Source organism: Vombatus ursinus, unplaced genomic scaffold (genome assembly GCF_900497805.2).
Source record: "Vombatus ursinus unplaced genomic scaffold, bare-nosed wombat genome assembly UNPS02010461.1, whole genome shotgun sequence".
Lineage (NCBI taxonomy): Eukaryota > Metazoa > Chordata > Mammalia > Diprotodontia > Vombatidae > Vombatus > Vombatus ursinus.
The window spans coordinates 12,187,789-12,209,072 of record NW_020950239.1 but is presented as its reverse complement, the minus strand read 5'-3'; the positions used below and the strand labels follow the sequence as shown (position 1 = coordinate 12,209,072).

At 36.7% G+C, this 21,284-nt stretch overlaps 1 pseudogene; it reads right to left on the bottom strand.

Annotated features, from left to right (window-relative positions):
- Window positions 1-3,140: 3,140 nt before the first annotated feature.
- The window catches only part of LOC114037586, a 32,709-nt pseudogene continuing 14,565 nt past the window's right edge, over window positions 3,141-21,284 (bottom strand).

Sequence of the window (21,284 nt, the reverse complement as noted above, 5' to 3'; positions counted from 1 at the left end):
CCCCTAACATGTTGGAGGTCTTCTTTGATTTCTCCCACCATTGAGAGGGTACTGTTGTAGCACATTGGCCTTCCATCTATCATCCCTTCTCTCCATATGACCAACTCATCTTTCCTTCCTGTTTTAGAAGTCTTTAATGACGTCCTTTATGACTATTTTTCTCTTGGAATCCTTGTTGATCACATGTTTGCTCATACCTCGCTCATTGCTATCATAAATACATACAAAATACATATGAGGCATCTAGATGACACAGTGGATCAAATGTTGGATATGGAATCAAGAAGGAGTTGAGATCCTACCTCAGACACTTAATATCTGTGTGACCTTGGGCAAATCTCTTAATCTCTCCTAACCCCAATTTTCTCATCTATAAAATGGGGGTAATAATAGCACCTACTTCACAGGGTTGTTATGAGGACAAGAAGAGATCATATGTGTAAGTACTTGGCCAACCTTAAATGCTATCTGTTGGCATCATCATCATTATTATTATATAGACAAAAACCAAGCTAACTATCCACATCCAGAGAAAGAGCTTTGGAGTCTGAATGCAGAGGGAAGCCTACTATTTGTTCTTCTTTTCTTTTGTTGTTTTGTTTTGTGTCTTCTTTCTTGTGATTCCTCCCATTAGTTCTAATTCTTCTTTACATCCTGACTAATGTGAAAATACATTTAATATGAATGTATAAAAAAAAGCTAATTTAGAATGAGAGAGGCATTGGAAGTAAAAGGAAGGAAGGAAGGGTTTCACCTAGGTGATGCTTGAGTTGAGACTCAAGGAAACCAGAGATTCTAAAAGACAGAGGTGAGGAGACAGTATATTCCAGGTATGGGAGATAGCCTGAGAGCAGTTAATTAAAACTTAACATATTGCATATCCAGGGGCCCCCACCTTTTCACAAAGATATAGGAAGTGGGTTTCATCATCTCTACTGTGGTACCAAGTACCAGCATTATTATTAATCTGAATTTCATTGTCTTTTAATGCTGCCATTGTTTATATTATTGTATATTATTCTACTTCTGTTGAACATATAAGCTAAATTATGATATCTGGCTATTTCAAGATTTGATTTATTTTTTTTTTTTTGGCTAGGCACTGGGGTTAAGTGACTTGCCCAGGGTCACACAGCTAGTAAGTGTCAAGTGTCTGAGGCCAGATTTGAACTCAGGTCCTCCTGATTCCAGGACTGGTGCTCTATCCACTGTGCTACCTAGCTGCCCCTTGATTTATTTTTAAAAAATAAAAAGACTTCTGTCCAGAAGTTCAACAGATTCCAATTTGTACACTGGTATTTCTACTTTCTGTTGTAGACAGAAGAAAAATAAAATTTAAAATTATAGTTCTGAGTCAGTTGGGCTACTTGAAGATTTTCTTAGTGAAGTCGTATTCATTTTATAGTCATTGAAATGGCATGCTTATCACTGGTTTCTGAAAAAGCCAACCCCAAACTAATTTGAGAGAAGCACTAGTCAGAAAGAACTTATGCAAATATTTCTTTCTATTTATCATTTACATCCGTCAAACCTCATTTGTGAAGGGGATTTTGGGTCAGCAGTGTTTAGCACCCTTGGAAAATAATACGCTTTGTGAGCAGAACCAGGAGAACATTGTACACAGTAACAGCAACATTGTGCAATGGCTGACTTTGATAGACTTAGCCCTTCTCAACAATGCAAGGATCTAAGACGATTTCAAAAGACTCATGATGGAAAATGCTATCCACATTCAGAGAAAGAACCATGGAGGCTAAATGCAGATGGAAACATGCTATTTGCTCTTGATGTCCTTTTTTGTTTGTTTGTTTCTTCTTTCTCATGGTTCCTCCCATTGGTTCTAATGCTTCTTTACAACATGACTAATGTGAAAGTATGTTTAATATGAATGATATGTAGGGCCTATATCAGATTGCACACTGTCTTGGGGAGAGGGAGAAAATTTAGAACTCAAAATCTTATGAAAGTGAATGTTGAAAACTAAAAATTAATTAATTAGTTAATAATTTAAAAAAAGAAAATAATACACTTTGGTTTAGAGGCAGGGCTAAACCTAGGCAATACTGTGAAGTCCTCTCTCCCAAAGATACCTAGTCCCTCCATGCTGTCTTCCCACAACTATTCAGACAATGGGAGTCCTTTCTAGACCTAATATTCTATGACTTTGGGTCATAGACCTGGGTTTGAATGTGGACTCTATTGCTTCCTAGCTGTGCGGTCATTTACAAACCACCCAACTCTCCTGAGCCTCAGCAGTCTGGGCCACAAAGTCCCTTTCAGCTCTAGCCTTCTGTGCATTTCCTTATCTGAACCTATACAGTGTGTTGTGAGCAACAAATGAGATACTGTCTATGAAGTGTGTTCCAACAATAATCAAGGATTGTAAAAACATGAGTCATTATTGTTATTATTATTATTATTATTATTATTTTTACTCTTCTGGGCACTCCTCCTCCATGGAAACTTTTTTTCTTATTCCCTAATGTTGTATCTCTAATAATCCAATGAACTTACTAACTGAAAGAATAATATGTGTTAGTCTTTAAAATCACAACCTTAGAGTTGGAAGGAAATTATAGATTCCCTAGTTATAGGTCACCGGGAGAAGAGTCCAAATTCTTTGATTCCAAATACAGCAGGCAGGCTTTTGGCTGGTCCACCGCACCACCTTTTACCTCTGCCTGCTATCCATTATGTAAGGATCCTCTGCTTAGCTAAAAGCAGCTGACAAAAACAAAAATTCAGCCCGTCAACTGTTTTTTTTTAAGTTTTGTTGATCCCTTTTGTTTTTATATCAGCCCCTTTGAGATGAATCCCTCATCTTCCACCCAGCAAATCTTGCTCTGTAAAAAGGAAAAACAGTTAAGGAAAACTGACCAACACCAACAACAGCCTCTTCTGCCATATCATGCAGCATTTATACCTACAGTCCTCTCAATCTTAGGAAGGAAAAGAGGCACATTGATAGCTAATTCAATTTCACCTAATCACTAAGGTTAGGTCATTAATATCTCTATTTTCTTGTTTTATTCATTTGTAAATTTTATCTTTTATAGGTAATTATCCATTTCTTTTTATTGTCAAAATCACTTTTTAATGTCCTATTTGAAGAAGCCCTGCTAATTCTAATCTGCAATCATCTATCTAGTGTTCTGTTTGGCTTCCTTGGGAAAGAGCGGTCTAAAGCTTCCACTGCCAATAACAAAAATGTTTGAAAGTCTAGTGGAAAAACTATCGCCATTGGCATACAGGATGCCAAAGTGTTTTTCTCTGTTTATGGCCATACAATTCAATACAAGTTAGTTCCACTGGTCCCTCTACACAGGTTACTAGTGTCAAACTTGATCAAATTAGTGATCTTACCAGTCTCCTAATCAACTTGAATGATGTCATTCACTTTTGTGATAATGCATAATATGGACATCATGGGTCACCAGACAGAGGATGCTTTTTGTGTTCACAAAGGCTTTTCTCAATTTGTATAATTTATACATAGTCTCCTGAGCTGTGATGTGATGAACAGAAAAGAACCCCTTGGTGTCATACACCAGATAGAAATTTTCAGCCATCTTCTCAATGCTGATGACATCTATGAATCCTGCTGGGTACCAATGTAAACGTTCCCATCAGTCTTGATGAATCACTGTGTTCAGATCTTCCTTACCTCATCTCCTGCCAGGAGGTACTTGAGTCTGTTTTGAAGGAAAATGATGAGTGGGAGGCACTCTCTCAGCTTGTGTGGACTTGTGAATGGTCTTGGAGCAAAAGTTTCTGTTAACTTCTCTGACATCCAGTGCTTTGGTGATGCTACACACTTCAGATGCTCTTTGAGACCATGACTCCATTGGTCCAGAGATGGAGTGAAGAAATACTCAACATTGATTCCAAGAATGTGGGACTATTACTGGTTCTATCAAAAAGAGTTATGTAAATAGGAGTTCTTTTTGTTACTGCTCTGGGTACTCTTCCACTACCTCATTCCCTTAGAACACTGCCAACACTGGACTGGAGGTTTTAATTTTTTTGTTTTTGTCTTAGAATGAATGCAAAATCTAGAGAGCATTTTCTTCTTCATCTTTTCCCATTATATTCATTTTCTCTGGGAGTAGGTTTTTTAATGCCGTACAGGTATTCGGAAATTGGCTAAACATTTTCACTGATTAGATACTCTTTACATATTCATGCAATTTTCAGATTCTGTAGCACAATAGAAGGCATTTTTGAGAAGACTGTTTTCCAAGACAAATTTGGGGTATTAGCCATTTTTAAACTCTGAAAGTTTAATGTCCTTTTCTAGTGAGTGTTATGTTTATAAAAGATGCTGTTGTGACTGTTGTGTGCTTCAAACCAGGATAGGTTTAGCTTACCCTGACAGGTGGGTGAGCTTCAATTAAAAAAAAAAAAAGGAAGCAGGAAATGCCAAAAGAGAGGACTCCAATTAGTACGTACTGTGATGAAAAGAGAACACCCATCTTCTATGAACAAGGCTCAGGCTACCAAGCAAATTGCCATTAAAAAAAATGCAGCCTTTGGCCTAACATCAAGTTGAGTTTGGAATCTCCAATGCAGAACACTTGCATTACATTACATTTCCTACTTTTGAGCCATCTCATCCTGCCCCACTTATAACTGAGACCTACCAGGGTAAGACATTTCTTTTCCTCATGAAAGGTTTAAAGATTGTGATCCGTGTGTGTGTGTGTGTGTGTGTGTGTGTGTGTGTGTGTGTGTATTACTATCAATTGGCAGCTTTGATCATAGGAGTTCTATTTCATAGCTTAGATCTAGAACTGGATAGACCTCAGAGGGCATTTAGCCCAAATCTCTTTTTGTACAGATGAGGAAACCTAGGCCTAGGGAGGTCACACAAGTAGTAAATACTTTAACATCTGGGACTTTACTTAATGCCACCATCTGGCCCTCTCAAAAAAACAAACAAACAAACAAACAAACAAACAAACAAACAAAAAACCCAGTTAAACTTATGTAGCTAAAGAGGGCAGAATTTTCTGGCATTAAAAACATGTTTTTACAAAACTACTATTTAACCATGTGTCTTATTGTGTTCTCCCCTTCTTGTTTCTCCCCATACTGCTATATACTTTGCAAACTCCTAAGTTTCAGTTCTGCTACTATCTAGTAGATTTTTAAAAATTAGTCAAGCTAATACTTTCATCTGCATAACGGCTTTCATACAGAATGAATTTTTCCTCACATGAAATTCCTGCACGAGTCACTTGAAATTAGAACATAAAGTTGTATTCTAGCAATTGTGGGAAAAAAATACATTTTAGACAGCAGAATGGTAGAGCAGATTGCTTTATTGTGAGTATTAATATTCATTAGGGAAGAAATACTCTAAATCTCTGGTTAGCAATGAGCTGGCCAGTAGCACTGTGAATACATGCAAAGTGGTATGGGATCCTTAGAAGACAATACAAAGACAGTGCTTGATAATGGAAAATTCCACAACTCTGAAAACATTCTCAAATCATGGGGTCAGTTGGTTATCTTTTGCTTGAACATACTTTACATCTGCATAGGCAAAAAATAAAAGTATAAATATAGTGCCGTTTATTTCAGGAATCACCTTCTCTTCTCTAACCTAAAAGGAGCTAGAAGTGTGAGTAATTACCAAGTAGCAATTTTTGGTTTGCCCATCCAAAAGATGAGAGTACCTTCGTATCTTGGGCAGAAGATCATTGAACCATAGATTTTGAGCTGAAAAGGATTTTGGAGCTCATCTGGTCCAGCCTTCTTATTTTACAGATAGGAAAGTAGAACATTCAGAGGTTAAGTGACTTGCTCAGGGTCACATAGGTGCTAGAGTTTTAACTCGAATGAAGGTCTTCAGACTTTCTAGAGATTTCACTCTTTCCATTGTATTGTATCAAACTGCTCATAAAACTTTTCATTGAGGTCAATTAACATAGGTCTTCTCTTCGTATTACCATATGTTTTTGTTGTCATTTTTCCTACTTATTCTAAGGCAGGGTAATTTAGGAAAGGACATGTAGTTCTGAGTTCTTAAGTTCCTAGCCCAGTTAACTTCATTATGAAAATGAGAGACTTAGGTAGATGCTATCCCAGAGTTCACCAGTATGGTGGCATCTTCCAAGATTGGTCTTCTGGAATAATGTTTTTTTTTTTGTTTGGTTTGGTTTGGTTTGTTGAGAATTCTGGGAGAGACAAGCCATGAGAAGTTGGTTCCCCATCTTACATCTCATGAAGGACACAATGAGTGGATTATTTGATATATGGATAGATATTCTCCTGCCCCTTTCTTCTGAGATCTTGGTGGGCTTCTTTTCTTGAACCGAATGATCAAAGAGACAAACTGCCAGAGACAGTGCTGAGAGTTGAGAAGGATGGTTGGATCTAACTGATGAGAACATTCTACTGAGACCTCTTTCTAGCTTTCCACCTCTGACCTAGACAAGGAAGTAGCTCTTCATTAACTGCCAAACTCATCAGACTTCTATCTCTCCCTCCTACCTATGAAGAGGAAGGAATTCAAGTGAGGACAAGAGCTTGAACCTTTTCACACAACAAATGCTAAGCTGCTTGCTCCTTTCTACTGAACTCCTCATTTCTACTCCCACCATTTTTTTTTTCATTTCTACAATTGTATTCCATTTTAAATAAAAGAAAATCCAGCTGTTGCCAAATCTTTATCTGGTGTGAAATTAATGTAGGTAGAGATTAGGGGAAGGTTTGAGATCTCTATAGAGGGACAAGAGACCCATGAGAGGCACAAGAGTAAGTAGTGCCTCAATTCGGATGTCCCAAATGTGGTGAAAGAATATTGAAGTTATATCCCTAGAAAACACAAGCTTCTGTAAGCAAGAGAGCCTATCAGCAGAGAAATGTAGATAGATAAATAGACAGATGTGCATTTCTATATATATATATATATATATATATATATATATATATGCACATGTTTATATACATATATATTTGGTTTTTTTGTTGCTTTTCTCTTGTTATTATCAATTACGTGTTTATTATTTATGATGGTTTATTTTAGGTCTCTTTTGTGCTTGGGATTGTTAGTTAGGTTAATATAGTACCTACTTGTTAGAGCCTGGGCAAGTCAATTAACCTCATCTATGAAATGGGGATAATTATAGTACTGTTTTCACAGGCATGTCCTAAAGATAAAGTGCTTTACAAATTTAAAGAACTATATGCATTTTATTTGTTGCTATTACTATTTTTATTATCTTAGATTTTGTTGATTTTGGATCAAGAGTTAATATTTGTAAAGCACTTTATAAGTCTTAAAATATAAATGCTAAATAATAATAATAATAATAATTTTGTCTCATTCACTTTTTTGCACCTTTATGTCTTAATTGTTTAATTCTAAATATTCTTGTGGTTATTCAATGGGTTTTTCCTCATAATGTCTTTAAATCCTTTAATTTTGGAAATTTGTCTTCTGTGTTGTTTCATGTTTGCTTTGTTTTGTTTGACAGAACTAAGTGGAATTTTACCTCTTTATTTCATACATTTTGTTTATCATTTAGAATTTTATTTTTTAAAATTCTCAGCCTAACAAACACCAAATCAAATAAGAATTTCCATATACACAACAGAATGGAAAAAGAGCATTGTACATAAAACTGCAAAACTCTATTATGTAGAACTTGCTTTTCTTTTAAAATATATGATAAATTCAACCTGTAACTTTCAAAGCTGTCCTGGTTGTCTGTGATCCTTTCTGGCCTTTCCTTTATTCTCTTGTGGGAATTAAAATAAAATCCTTCAACGACCCTTCATCTTTTTAAAAACTTTTCTTTCTTTCATTTTTTTTTTTTGGGTTACTCTGTTCCTAGCCCTCTTCTTCCTTCAGTCTACCCCATTCAGGGCAGTGTTATAACTACCAAATGTAGATTAGAGATTCAGAATGTCATAGAAAACTCTCTTTTTTCTGTCTTCTTTGTATAACATGGCTTGCATGGAATATGCACAGAGTTGCCCTGCCTGCTTCTGGCTAATCATGTATGCTTCAGGATAACGAAGCAATCCTCTTCCTGGTCCCTTAGCCCCATGACTGAGAAATGGGTGGTGGTAGTGCTATTTCAATTTGAAATGGAAAGACAGCTTCTCAGGCCTCACTGTCTTCCTTTGACTCTCTCATGTGGCCAGGAGTTCTCTTTTATTAGAATTCCCATGACGGGATATGAAAGGGGCAATGTCATATTACCTTACCCTAGCAGTATGGCATCTGCCAGCATTTGGCAGCTAAGGCAGAGGGCTTGGCTAAGCAAGCTAAATCTGACCTTTGGGCCCTTGGCTGCCATTTTTATGCTATGTGTTTCTTCCTTGAACATAGATGACCAATCAACAATTTCAAGATTAATGTGTCCAACCTTGGAGAGAGCCCTGTGAATTTGAGAGATTGGGAAATCCCCAGTCTCTTGGTCAGAATTGACTGGAGTCAGGAAGTTTCTTCATCAAGAGACAAGCTCAATGCCTTGGCCAGATTTGCTAGAAGAAATGGATATAAAGACAACTCTGTGTGTGTGTGTGTGTGTGTGTGTGTGTGTGTGTGTGTGTGGTCTTAATTTTTGTTGTACTGGTTTTTTTCTCTTTTTTAATTCTTTAGCATAAAGAATGGCTTTCTGCATAGGAAAATGGAGAGGGACAGATTTAGAATAAAGGTGACATAAAAACAAAAAATATCAAGAAGCATCTAAAATTTTTAAATGAAACATGTGATCTTTTAGTTAGCTAGGAAGGAAAAAGAAAGAAAATAAAAATAGTAAAACCTCAGTAAAAGAGCTTCACCAATTTAAATTTGTGCAAGATGTGACTGACAAAAAAGAAAATAACAAATGTTGGAGGGGTTGGGGGAAAACAAACACTCATGAACTGTTGGGGGGGTTATGAATGAATAATACCATTCTGAGAAATAATCTCATTTTTGCACAAAAAGTTGCTTAACGGTGCATGCTCTTTGCCTCAGTTAGCCCAAAGAAAGAGGAAAAGGTCCTGTATATATATTTAACAATATTTGTAGCAGGTCTTTTATGGGGGCAAAATACTTAGAAACTAAGGGTTGTCCATCAATTATGAAATGGATGAACACATGGGGGTATAAAAATGGAAGGGAATACTATTGTGTTTTAAGAAATGAGAGGAAAAAACAATTTCAAAGAGATACAGAAAGACTTGTATTAACTGGTGCAGAGTGAAATGAGCAGAAACAGAACAGTTTCTATTTTAATATTAATATTTTAAAAATGAACAATTCTGAAATACTTAAGATGAACTTAAATACTGAAATTCTGAAATACTTAAAGTGAACAATTCTGAAACACTTTGATCAACTAAATGATCAATCATAATTATTCCAGAGGACTGCTGTCTACCTCATGGACCAGTAAGAACCATGGTTTTGGACACAACCAATATGGAGATTTTCATTGACTGTAGGTTTCATGATACAGGAGTATTTTTTTCTTTCTGTTTCCCCCCAGCCCACCCCAGTGGCTAAGGGGAAGTGGAATGAATGGGGAAAAAATCTCAAATACTCAATAATTAAAGATGATAATATTTTTGAAAGAAAAAACAAGAAAAAGGTAACTGAGAAATTGAGCTGATGTCTACCTTCATGCTACTTATAGAGGCAGGGGGCTAGGGTAAAACTTGCTAAGCTCTACTAACTTCAATACTTTGACGTCATCTATGAGTTCATTTGGTGTGGCTACTACTTCCATCAGTGGAGAATATAACTCCTCCTCACTTTAATAGATGCTTCACAAGTCACCTTGAGTAGAAAAACTTCATCCTCTGGCCACCCACCCTCTCTCATGATGAGCCTGTCTGAACTCAATGAGGCTGGTCCTCAGATAACAGATCCACCATCTGCTATCAGGCCCACACTCAAAGCCTTTCCAGTTTGCCAGCCAGCGCCTGTCAGAGCATGTCTTCCACTGGAGTAGTCAATAAGAAGCCAGAGTCATTTTTACTTCAGGATAAGGCCTCTTGAGTTGAACTTTGGTGGAAATTGCTAAGCAAATAGCTCATATAAGACATGTACTTAAGAGGACAAACTCTTTTCAAGCACTTTAGAATTATCCACTTACATAACAAGAAATACTGTAATTATGCTCTAAGCAGAGATCAACCTGCTTTGGCTGGTACTTTGGTATGGTAATTTCAAATCATTCTTATATGTTCATTCAAGGAGGAATTCCATTAAGCAATATTTAGCCCTAAAACCTAAAAATATGACCATAGGATATTAGAGCTGAAAGGACCTTGGAGATCATATAGTCAATCCCCTCAATTTATAGTTTTTCCCCAAGCCTCTTCATGCTAGTGCCTTACCCCTGAAGTAACCTCTAACTTAATATGAATACATCTTGAGGTTTTTTTTTTATATGTCATATACTATTCTTTTGAATGCCATACCCTCCATTAGAATGTGAGCTCCTCAATTTGGAACTATGTCCAAAGGGCTATAAAATGGTGCATACCTTTCATTCCAGCAATACCACCACTAAGTCTATCTCCCAAAGAGATTTTAAAATTGGGGGAAAGGACCTAGTCATACAAAAATATTTATAGCTGCTCTTTTTTTGTGGTGGTAAAGAATTGGAAATTGAAGGGATGCCCATCAACTGAGGGATGAATGAACAATCATGGTATATTATTGTGGTGGAATATTACTATACTACAAGAAATGATGAGCAGGAAGATTTCAGAAAAAAACTGTAAAGATTTATATGAACAGATACAGAGTAAAGTGAGCAGAACCAGGAGAACATTGTACATAGTAACAGCAATACTGTGTGATGATCAACTATGAATGACTTAACTATTCTCAACAATACAATGATTCAAGACAATCCCAAAGGACTCATGACAAAAAATGCTATCTGCCTCCAAAGAAAGAACTCATGAGTCTAAATGCAGATAGAAACATACTATTTTTCACTTTCTGTATGTTTTTTTTTCCCTTTTAGGTCTAAGTCTTCTTCTACAACATGACTAATATGGTAATATGTTTTGCATGATTGAACATGTGTGATGTTCAAATATCAAATTGCTTACTATCTTGGGGAGGGAGAGAAGAGGAAGGGAGAGGGAAAATTTGGAACTCAAAAATTTTTAAATGAATGCTCAAAATTGTCTTTACATGTAACTGGGGGAAAAATAAAATATTATTTAAAAACAAAGAATGTCAACTCCTTGAGGACAGGACCTAGTTTGGTCTTTCTTTGTATAGCACTTAGCATATAATTTCTGGCACATAGTAGATTACTAACTGCCTGTAGACTTGATGACTTTATTGACGAGGGAAGCCAAAGGACACACAACCAAATTGTGACAAAACCAGGATGAGATTACAGGATTCAAGTGGGTTTTGTTTCATTTTGTTTGGTTTGGCTTGTTTTTTGCCAAATCAATCGATAGTAATAAAACTTCATTTTTTTAGAATTATTCTATAATTTAGACTTGATTTTGTTGATGCAGTTCCCTGGTTTGGAAACCCCCTTTACCAAAACTGATTTTCTTTTTTCTTTTTTTTTTTTTTCAGCCAAAGACAAGGCTCATTAGAACATCCGTCATATTGGGCAGACTCTTAAGGAGTCTGAACATTAGCAAGCTATTGGCTAGATTACAAGAATCTGAGCCCGAAAACTGATTTTTAGTCAGTCTTTTTCAGTCACATCCTACTCTTTGTGAACCCTTTTGGGGTTTTCTTGGCAAAGATACTGTAGTAGTTTGCCATTTCCTTCTCCAGCTCATTTTACAGAAGAGGAAACTGAGGCAGGCAGGATTAAGGGATTTGACCAGGGTCAGACAGCTGGTAAATCTCTGAAGCCAGATTTGAATGCAGGAAGATGAGTCTTTTATTTATCCAATCTATCCACTGCATCACCTAGCTGCCCTGCCAAAACTGATTACAACTAACAAAGTGCATTGTAACTGAAAAGATAACATTCTGAGTTTGTGTCTGTTCAACTGTTTTGTTCACTGAATTAAAAAAAAAATAGGTTACAAATGTCAGACCTACTTCTTGACTGATGGGTCAATCAAGCATTCATTAGGAAGAGAATAAGCATTTGTTAGAGACCTACTATGTGCCATGCACATAGCAAAAGCTTGTTTTGCCCTCCAAAAGCAGGAGAGAGAGTAATGTTAAAAGCACAATGGAGATATTTTAACCATCGCAAACTAAGCATTATTTGTTTCAAAATTCACTTTTAATTCCTACACATGAAGGCAATTTGAAACATCTTTTTTAGATACCAAATTTTGAGCCAATCAGAAACGTTCTACATTTTGGTATTTATGACCAGAAGGATTAGTTACGCTTTCTCTCACATGACTAAGTTTTCACTCATTTAATCAGTTGGTGGTTATTACAGATTTCCTTTTTGTTCTTATCATAGCCTCCAAAGCCACTTTTGTAAACTTGCGGTCAACAGAAAGATAGTTTTCCCTAGGGGAATGGCAAACACCTCTGTTGCATAAACCAAAAGAAAATAATAAAAAAATCAGCTAAGTCTCTTTTGTGTAATCAAAACAAAAAAAAATTGTATTTGGATTCCAAGGAGTTCTAAAAACCATCTCTCTGAAGCAAAAATAAAACTTAAAAATTCTTTGTAATAAGACAGTTCTACTGGGGCAACTAGGTGGAGCAGTGGAGAGACCGCCAGGTCTGGAGTCAGGAAGACTCATCTTCCTAAGTTCAAATCTGGCCTCAGACACATACTGGCTGTCTGATGCTGGACAAGTCACCTGTTTGCCTCAGTTTCTTTGCCAAAAAAAACCCCAAAAGGGGTCACAAAGGGTCAGACTCAACTGAACAACAGAAATAATAAGGCAGGAAGGGGAAGCATTATTTTTTACTGTTGCCATATGACACTAATAGCTAAGCCACAGATAGAACTATATAAGCTATTCTAAAGAAGAAGAAACAGTTTTCAAAAAACAAAACTGTTTTTGTTGTGCATGTTATGTACATTACAGAATGAGGGATGGATGATATGAATGCTCTTTTGCAAGAGGCAGTGAAATTATTTTTTACCTCTAAAATTTTAATTTTTCATTTTACTGTTAAAAATCAGCAACAGATATACCTAGCCAGTGGGGCTTAGGACTGGGGGAATGAAACACTTTCCCTGGGCTCATTTCAGTGACTTGTCCAAGGTCTCACAAGTAGTAGTTAGCAAAGTTAGAATTTGACTACAGGTCATCTAACACCAATCCCAGTGCTCTTTCCACTATAGCAAACTGGAAGTGATCTTCCTATCCTCAAGTTAAACAAATAAATTTGTCAAAGCTGCCATACAATTGCTAAAACTGCCCTCCTCATTGTGTGTACACTCACACTTGGCTGACTGGAGAAAGCATACCTTCATCACATCTGTGTTATCTTGGGTCTCTTGATCCAACAAGGGATTTCCTGGCCCAAGCTTCCAAGAAAATCTTTTGATAAATACGTCATTCTGTCTAGCCCCAACACTCACGCACACACTAGGAAATGATATCAGTGCATGGTTCTTTCACCCAGCATCTCAAAGTGCTTGACAAATATTTTCTAATGAATCTTCCTTAGTCTTGCCTCTGGCTACCAGGCCTCTAATGAGAGAGGAATGGAGGACTGACTCTGAATGAGGCAAATATATACTTTTTGTTTTCAAGTAGGGAAAAGTAAGAATGTTCAAGATCATTTCTTAGTGAAAGCTTTGTCTTCCCAATAGATAAGTGGTCAAAGGATGTGAACAAGTGGTATTCTTTTTTTTTAACCTAGTGATTTTTTTTCAAATATGATGTATGTTTTATTCTATTTATAATACATTTGATAGAAATATATTACATTTCTTGAAAAGCTTACTTTTAATTAATTTGAGTAAATTTACACTTTAAACAGATCAACCCAGTTGTTAAATTACATAATAAAGTGACTGACAATTTAAATGACAAAGATCTCATGGTTGTGAAATAGTGTATTTTGTACTGAGATGAATGAAAAAAAAAGTCAAATTGGTTCTAAAATTATATTCAAAGCATCAGATAAAACTTAATTTGTACAAAGTTATGTATAAGTGAAAAGGTTTACTGGATACTTACATATAAGACTTTTTTTTTTGGTGAGGCAATTAGGGTTAAGTGACTTGTCTAGGGTCACACAGCTAGTAAGTGTCAAGCATCTGGGGCCAGATTTGAACTCAGATCCTCCTGACTCCAAGGCCAGAGCTGTATCCTCTGCGCCACCTAGCTGCCCCCACATAAGCCTTTTATAACATAGGGCCTAAACTGATTTTTGAGAACTGTGAAAAGTGAGAATAGTAGAATTTGTATTTACCTAACGATTTTTAAAAGATTAAATATTTTTCATGAAAAAAGCCTCCAAATCACTAATAATTAGAGAAATGGAAATTAAAGCAACTTTGAGATTTCTACCTCATACTCTGATTGGCAAAAATGACAGAAAAGGAAAATAACAAATGTAAGGGATATGGGGGAAAAAGGCACATTAATGTATTGTTGGTGGAGCTGTGAATTGGGCCTGTGATTCTGGAAAGTGACTGGGAACTATGTCCCCAAAGTCATTAAACTGCGTACCTTTTGATCTAATGATACCCTTTTAGACCTATACTCCAAAAAAGATTAAAGAAAGAAGAAAAAGATCCATAAGAATATTTATAGCAAAAAAAAAAAAGGAAAATTAGGGAGCATCCATCAATTAGAGAATAATTGGACAAATTATGGTACAGGAATGTGATGGAATATTATTATAGCAACATAAGAAATGGCAAAGGAGACTATTTCAGAGGAACTTGGGAAGACTTTATGAACTGATACAGAGTGACAGGAGCAGGACCAAAAGAACAATATCGTAAAGAAAAACAATTTTAAAAGATGTAAGAACTCTGACCAACGAAATAAGCAGCCATGATTCCAAAGGACCATTGATGATATATGCTCCCCACTTCTTGATGGAGAATTGATGGACTCAAGATGCAAAATGAGACATACATTTTTGGATGTTGCCAATATGGAACTTTGTTTTACTTGACTGTGCATCTTTGTTACAAAAGATTTCTTTTTCTTTCTTTTTTCAAATGGAGGATGATGTGGGAAGGAGAAGGTGGCTAAGAATAGGGTTCTTCTTCCTCCCCTCAAATCAGAAGAGAATAAAAGGAATTATAGACAAGTAGGAAAACTTTGGAAGTTACATACTGAATTTATTATATACGTTAAAAGAAAAGCAAATTCTTTATGATAGATGTTTATAGTTTCATGTTCAATCTGTTCTACAATGGAAAATAATCATTTTGTTTGTTGCTTGTTAAATTCAGAATCTAAAAATGAAGATATAAAACATTTGAGGTCAAAAAAGAAACAAAAAGCTGTATCTTTCTCCCCACAATACCAAATGCTTGAGCATATGTCACAAAATACCCATTTTAAATAGGGAATAAAAAAATTGAAATTTTAGAAAAACTACATTATTTGGTGATTTTATTCCTATACAATGTTTGTGGTATGTATGTATAAACAGGTTGTTTAAACATGTAGAGACATGATTTACAGGGAAATGTGAATAAACAGAGGCAGCTAGGTGGCTAATGGAATAAACTACCAGGTCTGGAATGAGGAAGATCTAAGTTCAAACCTAGCCTCAGATACTTACTAGCTGTGTGACCCTGACTTTGTTTGCCTCAGTTTCCCTGTCTATAAAATGGAGACAATAATGGTAGCTGCCTTCTTGGGTTCTTGTGAGGATAAAATGATATGATATTTATAAAATGTTTTAGAAGTCCATCAATTGGGGAATGGCTGAACAAGTTGTGGTATATGAATGTAGTGGAATACTATTGTGCTATAAGAAATGATGAGCAGGCAGACTTCAGAAAAACCTGCAAAGACTTGTATGGTCTGATGCTGAGTGAAGTGAGTAGAACCAGGAGAACATTGTACACAATAACAGCCATGTTGTGTGATGACTAATATTGATAAACTTAACCCTTCTCAGCAGTGCAAGGATCTGAGACATCTCCAGAGGCCTCATGATGGAAAATGCTATCCACATCCAAAGAAAGAACTATGGAGTTTGAATACAGACCGAGGCGTACTCTTTGCTTTTTTTTTTTTTCTTCTGTTGTGTTTTATTTCCTCTTTCTGGTGGTTCCTCTTATTGGTTCTAATTCTTACTTACAACATCATTAATGTGAAAATATGTTTAATAGGAAAGTATATGTATAGCCTATTTCAGATTGTGGGCCGTCTTGGGGAGAGAGGTGAGGAGGGAGGGGGAGAAAAATTTAAAACTCAAAAGCTTATGGAAGTGATTGTTGATAAATCAAAATAAATTTAGAAAAAAATAAAAATGTTTTCAAACCTTACAGTGCTATGTAAATGCTATGTATTATTATTATAAACATATCTGGAATCTAAAGATTCAGATTGCAAGGAAAATTGCAATTTTCACCTTGAGAAAAAAACCGAAAGGTCATGCCTGATTGCTTACTTTTTCTATAGACTATTTCCAAGAGAGATATTTGTCTATAATTATATCTATCTTCCCCTTAAATGTCATTGGTGAAGGGGTACAATAAATTCAAAACAAATTTGTTTCCTTACTCTTTTTTTTTTTTTTTTTTTTTGGTGAGGCAATTGGGGTTAAGTGACTTGCCTAGGCTCACACAGCTAGTAAGTATCAAGTGTCTGAGGCCGGATTTGAACTCAGGTCCTCCTGACTCCAAGGCCAGTGCTCTATCTCCTGTGTCACCTAGCTACCCCTACTCTTTACAGTGGAGGATTACCCTAAGCTTGCTTATATCCATTGACATGGCCTCTCCTTCCAAATAGAGTTTACACAAAAGACCATCACAAATAGTATTTAGTGAGAAAAGCTATTTATACTTGCAAAATGGCAAATAGAGTTTGGAGAAGTTCTGTACATTAGAATATAACAGAAAATACTGTTTTCTGTTTGCAGTGACATGGTTCCCCTTCCAACTGAGAGAGACTACTGTCTCACCCATGAGAAATTCACTGAAGTCTTGGGAGACAGATTGGAAATCAGGGACATTTTGAATAACCTGCTTCCCCTACACATCTGTAGCTTCCAAATACTTTCTAACTCTTTTCCCTAGAGTCAGTTTTGAAGAGAAAATGGGACCACAGGTGTATTTCTCAGAAACATAGCATCAGTTATTATATTGTTCACAAAATATGCCAGGCTTGAAAACCCAGGGCATACTCATTTCTAGAAAAATATAAGACACTGAGCTGCATGTCTATAATGTTCTGGTTCTGGAAATTGAGGTCACGTAAAATTTTGATTTTTTTAATTGACTTTTTTCAATTCATGGAAATCTGCCTTTTCTCTCTCTCATTACCCCACCCACCTCTCCAAATTGAGAAAGAAAAAAAAAAAAGAAAACTCCAGCTACAAACATATATAATCAAGCAGAGAAAATTTCTTCATTGGTCATGTCCAAAAGGACATGTAGAGACATGTAGAGACATGACTTATAGGGAAATATGAATAGAGTCAGCTAGGTAGCTCATGGAATAAAGCACCAGGCCTAGAGTAAGGAAGATCTAAGTTCAAATCTAGCTCAGAAACTTACTAGCTGTGTGACCCTGACTTTATTTGCCTCAATTTCTCTGTCTATAAAATGGGGATAATAATGGTATTTGATTCCTTCATCTTTCTATCGGGAAGGGGGTAGCATGTTTCATCATGGATACTCTGGAATCACGATTATTCACTATGCTGATCAGAAGTCCTAAGTCTTTCAAAGTTCTTTGTCTTTATAGTATTGTTGTTATTTTGGTCCTCTTCGAGAACGAAGGACAATAACCTTGTTGTTGTCGTTGCATAAACTGTTTTTCTGATTCTTCATCAGTTCATCCAACTCTTGCTAGGTTCCTCTGAAACCATCTCCTTCATCTTTTTTTATAGGACAATAGTATTTATCATATTTACATGTCGTAACTTGTTCAGCTATTCCCCAATCAATAAGCATCCCCTCAATTTCCCATTCTTTGTCACTGAAAAAAGAATTGCTATAAATATTTTTGTACCTTTTTAGAGGCTTTTTTTCCTTTTTATTTAGGACTAATCCCTCCCTTAATCTGTCGTTGAATTGTTTTTCAGTTGTGTCTGACTCTTTGTGACCCTTTTTATTATTGGGTGTTTCCTTGGCAATGATACTCAAGTGGCTTGCCATTTCCTTCTCCAGCTCATTTTACAGATGAGGAAACTGAGGACAACAGGATTTACATGTCTTGCCCAGGGTCATACAGCTAGTAAGTGTCTGAGGCCAGATTTGAACTCAGGTCTTCCTGATTCCAGGCCTACTGCTCTGTCTTCTGAGCCACCTTGCTGCCCCTCAATTTATCCTCCCTCTTATTGCCTCCTCTTTCTTCTCTCTTTTCCCTCCTATTTTCCTCTTTAGTGAAATGTATTTCTATACCCAACAGTCTGTGTATTCTTCCTTCCTTTGACTAATTCTATATACTTCTACTGGCACACCCCAATCTTTCTCTCCCTCCATCACCACCACCACTATTCATTCTTTTTCTCCTCCCTTTCTATTCTTCTTTTAGGATCATCAAGACATAGTGGAACCACTCCTATGATTCCCTCTATGATTTCTGATGATGATAGAGTTCAGAGGAAAACACATATCATCTCCACATATTACAATGTAAGCACTTCATCCTTGGTTAGTCCATTGTAATTATTCTCTCATCTTTACCTTTTTACGTTTCTCTTGATTTGTGTATTTATACTTCCAAATTTCGATGCATTTCTGATCTTTTCCTCAGGAATGCTTGGACATCCTTTATTTCATTAAAGGTCTATTTTTTCGCCAATATAATTATATTCTTTATAATATAAAATTATATAATAAAATATATATTATTTGCTGAGGAAGTTACATTATACTGATATCCTTCACCTTTCTGTAATATAATATTCCATGTTCTCTGCTCTTTTATAGCAGCAGCTCCAAATTGTATGTGAGCTTGTCTATGGCTCTGCAGTACTTGAAGTCTTTCTTTCTGGCTACTTGCAATATTTTTTTTGTTTGACTGGAGCCTCCAGCTTTGGGCTATAATCCTCCTGGCAGTTTTCATTTCAGGGTTTCTTTCAAGAGGTGACCAGTAGATTCCATTTTCACTTTGCCCTGTGGGTCTAAGACATCTTGGTGGTTTTCTTTTAAGATTTCTTGAAATATGATGCCTAGGTTCTTTTTTTAGGTCATGGTTTTCAGGCAGTCCAATGATTCTTAAATTATCTATTCTTTCCTTTTTTTTCAGGCAACTGGGGTTAAGTGACTTGCCCAGGGTCACACAGCTAGTAAGTGTCAAGTGTTTGTTCTGAGGCCGGATTTGAACTCAGGTCCTCCTGACTTCAGGGTCAGTGCTCTATCTACTGTGCCACCTAGCTGCCCCTAAATTATCTATTCTTGATCTGTTTTTCAGGATAGTTGTTCTTGCTATGAGATACTTTATGTTTTCTTCTATTTTTTTTTTCAGTCTTTTGAATTTGTTTTAAAACTTCTTAATGTCTCATATAGACAGTAGCTTCTTATTTCAGTTTGGTGCTTGGGCAAAGTTCTGTACCTCTTGCACCAAGCTGTTAATTTCCTTTCTGATTCTTTCTTCCAGAGAAGAAGTTTCTTTTCCAGTCTTTTCCTCTACTGGTCTTTTCCTCTACTGTTCTCATTTCATTTATAAAAACATTTCCAAATCTTTTTTTAAACTCTTGTTTCATCTTTTCTAGAAATTCTAGTCTAATTTGTATATAAGTTGTATTTTTCTTTAAAGTTTTGCTTGTAGATGTTTTGGAGTCATTCTCTTCTTCTGGGTTTGTATCTTGGGCATACTTGATACCATAATAGCTTTTTATAGTGATATTCTTTTTTTCTCATACTTTCAACCTACTTTCTGACTTTGGACCTTATATTAGGGCCAGGCTCTGTGCATTTCTGAAGAAAATGCCTGAACTTAACCTGCTGCTGCTTTCTTGGGGGTGTTGAATATTGTGTTATTCTAGAATCTTGGGGACAGCTCAGACTAGAAACCTATAAGCTTTTAGGACTCTTAAAGTGGTCTGACCTAGGGAAAAGTCTGATTACTGCCCTCTTGTTCTGAGTTTTGCCATTTCTTTACCTGAGTTTGGGTCTGAGCAACACATCTGTGGCCTTTCTTTTTTTGGAATTGCAGTAGACTGCTGCTATAATTGGCCAGTATCTGGAAAGGTCTGCTGGTTCAGGGTGACAGAACTACAGGCTTCCCTTTGGTCTGGGATTGCTGCCCTGGCTATTCTTCTGCATGCTTCAGATTGGGCTAGAAGCTGGAACTGAGACCCTGCATAGGTCCTTTGAGTTTTCTTCCCTCTGACATCTTCAGCAATTTCAGTCTTTTCCCTCTTATTTTCCTCTATTGCTCACTTTCTGAATTCCTCTCCAAAAGTCTTAACCTCCTCCTGCACTGGACAATTTGTGGTTTGCCAGATTTAGTCTCTGCCCCCCAAGAGACTTAAGGGGAAATACAACTGACCCTGACACAATTGTTGCTTTTTTGCTTTTGAACTTTCTTCTTACAACCTGGGGTCCATGATTGCTCCTCACACTGTATCACCGCTCCTAGGCACAGGGACCCTCCTCAGTCCAACCTGGAACTCCATAGTAAACAACAAAGCTGCCAGCTGGCACCTATCACTGCACCCTTTAGAAGTTTAGGCTCCTCTATGCTGTGTCTTGAATAAGATAGAGGACTAGATATTTTCTCTGATCCTCACAATTTCTCAAACTTCCCTAATACAGGAATTATACATGATAGCAAAGCAATCTTCACTGCCTCTGTGGTCTAGGATACCAAGAATCCAAATAATGAACTTACAGGAGACAAAGCTAAACTCTAACCCCTAAAGCATTCACTAAGCACTCCCCACCACATACCATCTTTCCAGTAGCAAGACTGCACAAGCCAACCCGTGGGCTTGCAACAAAACTGAACTCCACACCTCAACATCTTCCCCTGACCTCCAGTGACATGGAGATCCAAACAGCAGAAATTTATTCAGATTGTGACAGCAGCATGGCAGCACCCTGTGCCACAGAAGAACTTGGACAGAGAACAGAGGAATAGACAGAAAGAAGGTAAAACAACATGGGAGAGTCTGTATGGCACTCCACCTAGCCTGAAGCAGAGAGTCCATTATCCAGCTAGGGCCAGTTGTATCTCCCCGTAAGTCTCTTGAGGAAGAGATTGAGGCTGGCAAACCATGA